Raw genomic sequence first — 7,652 nt, 5'->3', positions numbered from 1 at the left:
CCTATAGTTAATTACATCTTAAATGACCGAAGTCATTTAAGAAAACTCTCGATAAAAATTAGGAAAATATTATCTTCAAGAAGTTTAAAAGGATAGGACTTTTTAACGAGATCAGATAAAGAGGTGTGAAAGGGGAATAGTTCAAATTTAGAGCATTTTGTTGTAAAGTCCAAAGGAGGAAGAACTAGAGGATGTTACAAATCTGAGGGAGAACCTAGGTGACTCCCCAAGCTATCCTAATGTTTGGCTTCAGTTTTGAGGAGAAATATTTAAATTTATTTAAGTGTTTCATCCTGCTAATTTTATTTGTCAGGGCTTACATTCATCACACAAAATCACACAAAAAGCCTAGAAGATGTGAGGATTTAGATCGTGACGAACGACAACCTCAGAATCCTAAGACGAGTTAATGCTTATATTGTACAATAGAGTTATACAAAAGCTTAAAGATGAGGTGAGGACTTACGTTGCATAAGCAAACTACCTCGAAGTCCTATGGCTTGGTTGTTTAATTTTAAGGAAGGAAATTGCTTTAGCTGAGGAAGACATGTTTTTTTGTTGAAGATGGTCATGATGCCCACCATGCTAGCTCCAAGATCCTCTTCGTGATGAGTCAAGAAGTTTTCTAGACCTCAACCAAAAATGAGGTCAACATCAGGTTATAATGTCAAATCAAATGTCTCTATGGTTATAGTTCTTTAAATATTATGGGACATATTAAAGTTGATTAGAGCGACACAGGTTAGGATCCTATGGTTCCTCGTTCCAACACCACTATTTTCTTTCAGATTCACTTAGTCTAAATAAATTTACTAAACTCAACTTAATGAGTTCCATACTTTCATTTAGACAATGGGAAGTCTCGTTAGCAACTATAGGCTACTCCTCCGAGGGATTCCCGATTATCCGATAGAGACGTCTTAATTCAGTTGCAATTGTTGTTTTGTGATGTTTGTGATTAAATCTTGAGTTGTCATAAATTTTGAATATTGTGGCGGTGAATTTTCTTTTTGTTGATTTTAGTTTTGGTTTTGGTTTTGCGGCTATCCTAACAGTTTTAGTTTTCATGTAGGGTGGCATCATTGTTTAACATGCAAGCTTAAGACAAGAAGTACATAAAGGTAAATACATTAATTAAAATGTGTACCTGCCAATTCTTCTAGTTCCACCACCTGAAAGGTCAGTACTTGCAAGACATGTATATAATTTTGCAAAGAATTTAAATTGCAGAAGTAGATGAATGTTTAGCTAATGAATGTTTAGCTACCAAACCCTAAGTTATGATTTAGTTGGAGCTCAGAAGATCCTAGTACATGATTTTAGAACAAATACAATAAGTTCAATTTGTCCTTCAAAACATCCAAAAGATTCCAAAGTGCTCGGGATATGACCCTACACTATTTTGAAGATCTCTTGAATTATTTTGAGTTCATTTCTGAACTTATCATATTATTCAATTAACCATCAGATTTTAGAGTGTGGCTACCCCATTGATCATTGAAGCTTAACAATTTACTTATCCTAAGGATAGGATACTCGATTAATCAATTGATGTTTCATTTAAGAGTTATGTGAGTGAGTGCCCCTAAGGCAAGTTTGAGTTATTTAAGATTGTGGTGCCCACAAGTAAAGTTAGACTTGGAGTATTTAAAGATATTGATTATCAACCCAATTATCTGTAAAATCAAATAAATTTAGTTTAGATATTGAGCCTAGGTCACTACCAAGCCCCTAGCAATCAAAATGGGGAATTTGGTGAAGGTTAAGATTTTAATTTAAGTGACATGTATTTTCATTTAAAGATCACAATATCATCAATTTTGGGCTTAAGGAAATTAAATTATCATCCTTTTATCTTAAGCCTCTCACTTAAGAAACTCTTGATATTAGTTGACTTCCAAGTCATGAAGATTGGGGGAGATTATTATCTGTTGATGTTGTGCAAAGGTGGTGGGAGAGTTTCTACCTTATAATCTCAATGTATTTCAATCATCCAAATATATTTATTAGAATCAAAGTTACTCATTTATCCCTGGTTAACTCTAAGTTTTGATTAAAGTGCCAAAGTCCAAAATGACTATCTTGCTCTTGGGGGACTTCACCTCATAACTCTTTAAACACAACTCAAATGAATTTGAGGGTTTAAAGTGTTATATTCATGAGGTAATTAAAATGTTAGAGGAGGATATGTGGACTTCTCAAAATTTGATTTAATTTAGATAATTATTTAAATTTAGAAAAAGGATTTTTAAAAGTTAATTTATTTAATTATCCAAAATAAAATTTTGATTTATGGAAAAATTATTAGAGTTTTCCTAAGGTCAGAGAAACACTTAGACAAAATTTCATGATTTTTTGAATCAAATTTATATTTTTATTATTTAATTTTTAGATCAATTTTCATGATTTAATTAAAAAGAAAATAGTGTTTTAATTACAAAAATTATTTTTTATACTTTTATTAGACTCCTTTGAGTTCATAAAACTCAGAAAATCAAATTTTGTATTTTTGTGATTTTTAATTTATTTAATATAATTATTTTAGTGAGAAAATGTAAAAATTTTCTTTTTAAGCCTTTAAAATTTATTTTTAACTTAGAAAAAAAATTAAGAAAAATTTCCTAATGAATTTTAAATGATTAGGGGGCATTCCCACTCATTTTGAACCATTTTTTGTATTTTTGAAATTTTTTATTATTCTAATAATTTTTAATTCAAAATATATTTTAAAAATGAAATATTTTCACAAAAAAATGTTTTGTTTTTATAAAATGGCCCTGATCACAAGGAACTCAGAAAATTTTTTTTATAATTTTTCAAAGCATCAATTTTTCTAAGAATATTTAATTTAATATAATTATTTTTATACAAAAAGCAAGGTTTCCTTAAGAAATCCATTTTAATGCCTAATGATGGAGAGTCGATATATGAAGCTTGAGAGAGATTTAAAGATCTTAGGAAGTGCCCACATCATTCGCTACCAGATTGATTGATAATTCAAACTTCTTACAATGGATTAGTGGGATCTCTTAGATCGATTATAGATGTTGCGGCTGGTGGTTCTTTAATGTCAAAACCTTTTGATGAGGCTTATTCATTAATAGAAGAGATGGCTACCAACAATTTTCAATGGCCCTCTGAAAGGGTAAATCCTAAAAGCTTCATATATCGACATCTTTAATTTAATATAATCATTTCATAGCTTTTACATCATTGAACCCCAATCTTTTCTTCTCAAATGAATTTCTAAGATTCTTAATATTTTAAAATATAGTTTCCTTTACTTTAAATTGTTAGCTATAGTCGTATTCTCTTATACTAAATATCTTAATCTACAAAATTATTTTTTCTTACAAAATATTCCTTTAAATCTACCATAATATTTAAATATCTACAAAATATAGTTATCTGAATTAATTTCACTATAAAAAATCATATTAATAATTTTTTTAAAATATTTAAATTAGTTGATCTTTTTCTTCCCTCCCCTAAACTTAAAATTTTCAATATGGAATGATACAGGTGGAAAGAAAAATTTTAAATATAAATCATACCTCGGTACTTTAAGCATTTTCATCTTTCTGAAATTTTTGCAGTTCCTTCTCAAAATTTTTACTTTAAATGGTTTGTAATATTAAGAGCTTTCTATGCATATAAATCATTAGAGAATTTGCTGGGTAATGAAATTTTGAAATAAGTACAAAACTAAACATTATACAAACACTAAATTTCACTAACACATCACAATACTAAATAAAAACAATTATAAATACATCACAATGCAAAAAAAAAATCACATCACATTACAATTTTATAAAGTACTAATCAAAGTCTATTATAACTACACATGCAAATTTCAAACTACAACACTAAACATTTGTAACAATAACTAAAAATTATCTAACTGCAAACATAAAATAAAATATAGAATAAAATGAAAGTACAAACAAACATACATCTATCTCTATCACAAAATCACAAAACAAAAGTACATCAATCACTATCATATATCAAAATCCCATATTATATCCTCATCTCCTTGGTCAGTAGGTGGATTGGGCTGATACTGAGTATAACGGGGGCATTCAGGAAAAGTAACATCAGGCTCACCTCTCCGCTGCAAGGTTAACTCATTCATTAAATCTTGAAGGGTAGGGGAACTAGAGGAAGGAAGGTCATAACTAGTAGAGGGGATATCTCTACTAGTAGAAGGTTCTTTACTCCTACTCCCAGATCTCCATCCTTCATGGGATTTATACGTCTTTAAATTAGCTTTACTAATGGGTTTCATAGGGTAAACCCATTCTTCATCATCTCCAGCTTCAACTCCAAAAAGTTGGCAAAGTGCATAAATGAGACCAGGATGTCCCAAACCTCCACTTGATTCACTCCTTGCCGTGGTCAAAATATTTTTAGAATTAATTCTCCCCACATTTATAGTCTGATTGTTCTGAATACAGAAATTTAGAATAGCTCTATCTCTTGTTACCTCACTATGATGATAGGTAGGTAACAGAGTAAAGGAAATAAAATAGTGTCACGCTTTATATGTGGCATTCAACCTGGAAGCAGAAAAATTTACCCGTTCTCGCTGCTTTATCTTCCATGTCCCTTTCCCATCAGTGAGAAAGTTAATGACATCGTTCAGCGGGCCTTCCATTGTACTGAAGGTTTCATAATTACAGATATAGGAGTCTGGGACTTCATAAAATGAGTTAATGCGAGCGACACTAAACTCAACAGAAAACCCTCGTACTCGAATGGTTCCGTACTCAGAATAGAACGCATTGGCATATAATTCTTTCACAACATTAACAGTAGCCTTGTTGGTGGTATAACAAAAAACAAAAATTTTCCCACCTCTATTTTCCCACCTCTGTTCGATAATAACTCGTTCAACTTCTCCTCCCGGACTCTCAAAAATACTATCTTGTATACATTTTTTCCCTTGAAATATTGAAGTAAATCTCGACTGAGCCTTCGCATTGATGAAGCGAGACTCGTCAAACTCAAGTCACCTCTTTTGTCGTGGAGCCATTTCAATCTAATCAAAATTATATATAAAAAAATTCTGAAATACACTTCAAATACTCAAATAATGGCTTCCAAGAGTGACTCTAAGAGTTCAAAACTAAGTTCCATGAATTTCTTCCAAATGCTTTCTCCACATTCTCAATTTTTTTTGGATCTCCACAATGTGGAAGAAATTCAAGGTGAAAATCAAATATTCTTAGTTTGGAGTGAAGCTCTTACCGACAGATGATAAAATCCGTTGTTTAAACGCTTTGAAATCGCCCCAAATCCAAGATCTTCAAGCCCTAGATCAAAATTTTCATTTTTTAAGACGAAGGGGATGATGAATAGTGGTGGTTGACTGGTCAAAATTGCGGTTAGAAGTGTTTTTCGGGATCTCACCGTCGGCGGGGTCGTCAGCGCCGTCGGCACCTTGGGAAAAATCTGTCGTCGGTGGCGTCGATGGCGCTGTCGGCGAGATTTTCAAAATTAGTTCAATTCTAGATTTTTGCAATTTCGATCAATTTCAATCCTCGTCGACATTCGTTCAATTATTCTAGACATAAATTTAAGTGATTAAATGATGTACTAACACAAATAAACATTCACAACATAAAACATCACAATTATATATAAAATCCAAGGGTTACAATACACATTACACGACACACATATGATATTTTCTCAACCTTAATACATCAATTCAGCATCGCACTCCAAGCCACAAAACCTTAAACGCTGAAAACAAACATTTTATGCTCAATCTCAACTATACTGAGATCTAATAGCAAAATTCAAAATTAAAGCAAACACATAAGTTTAAATCAAATCACACACATAGACATATAGGTAGTAAAGTAAATCTACTAGTCCTCCGATTCAGTGCTTATTTCTCCTCTGATATCGCCCATCGATTGAACATGAACGAAGAGGTTATAAAAGGGTCGGTATGGGAATTCTTAAGTAGAGTCTTCTTCTATCAATTCCATCTTTTTCATCAATAAAATCAAACTTCCTTCGATATATCCAGAGTGATCAAAATGCTCTTTCATCCTCAAGTCTAGATGATAAAAAAAAATCAGAGATATTTTTAATTGCATTCATAACATTTTGTACCTCTTTCTCCAGTTTCTTGATTCTGCGCAGGATCACTAGTATCTTGTCCAGAACTAGAGGCTGAATAGGAAGTGAATTCTGAGACGATTGATTCGTAATAATAGTCATATCATTCTCATCTTCATTAGCTGAGAACTTCTGGGTTGGGTCCAAAGGCTTCCAAGGTAGAAGTATTGGTAATAGTTTTGTAGAAATGAAGAAGTGTCAGTGTTTAAAAACAGGGTTTAGGAGTGTAGCACAGAAACTAACATACCCGTTTTCTCTCATTTCCCACTCTTTCAGTCTCGTCTGTAAAAAATTGGTAGATCTCATTCATCAGATTTCTTGTCGGAAGTTGGAATAATGGCATACAGGAACATTCTCGATCATATATAACTCATTAATTCGTGCAGGAGTAAAAGTTATCCATCTGCCTCGCACATAGACGACTCCCTAATTGATTCCATGCAAATTAGCATAAAACTTCTTCACCGCAGGAACGACTACGGCGACAGTAGTGTAGCACAACACTTCCCATCGTCGTCGCACAATCATCTCTTCAATTACTATCAAAGGATTGTTCAATCCTCGATTCATGAATCCTCTTTCTTTGATTATCTCCTCTTTGTTATCACTTTGTTGAAGATTCGTTGTGCCTCGGAACTAACGAAATTTCTTTGGTTGAACACTCAAAATCTAGGGTTTTCAGTGGAATTAGAAGCCATATAGATAAATTTGGTGGAGTTTCAATTTGTTTTTGGGTAATATGAATTTAAGAATCGAGTTTAGAAGTTTATAGAGAGTAAATCTCGTCTAAAACCGCCAAAAAATGACATTTCGAACTCTGGAAACCGTTATCTCGGCGTTCTCGCCGTCGGCGACGTCGATGGTACCGTCGACAAGCCTTGAAAATTAATTGTCTGAACTCTTGGGAAAAATTGATGCCGTCGATGGCAACCAAGGTAAAAATTTCAGAGTTTTGTTCTGGTCCGAATGCGTTCCAATTTTCTCTATTGATCCAATTTTTATGATAATTCAAGGGTAATACGAGTAGTAGAGTTCAATACTACCACAAACTAGGGCTTGGTTTAACGTCGTCAGCCCGCCCTATTCAGATATTATTCAGGTTGACTGACCATTAAAACCTCTTTAAAATTTGGTCTTTTACCCTTAAAATACGACTTTAATCTGTGTCCACTTACTTTAAATCTATTCCCAGTCTTTTGATCTTTAATTTCAACAGCTCCATAAGTATAAACTCGAGTCACAGTAAAGGGTCCTAACCAACGAGACTTCAATTTCTCAGGGAATAACTTCAGTCTTATATTGTAAAGCAAAACTTCTTTCCTGGTTCAAAGTTCTTCTAGTTAATCTTCCAATCATGTCATAACTTTAGTTTCTCCTTGTAAATTTTGTCGTTATCATAAGATTCATTTCTTAATTCTTTCAGTTCATTCATTTGTAACAATCTCTTCTCACCAGCATCTTTCAAATTATAATTGAATTCCTTAATTGTCCAATATGTTTTATGTTCCAATTTTACT

The sequence above is a fragment of the Phalaenopsis equestris genome, unplaced genomic scaffold (assembly GCF_001263595.1).
Source record: "Phalaenopsis equestris unplaced genomic scaffold, ASM126359v1 Scaffold000241, whole genome shotgun sequence".
Classification (NCBI taxonomy): domain Eukaryota; kingdom Viridiplantae; phylum Streptophyta; class Magnoliopsida; order Asparagales; family Orchidaceae; genus Phalaenopsis; species Phalaenopsis equestris.
This window is presented reverse-complemented; position numbering follows the sequence as displayed.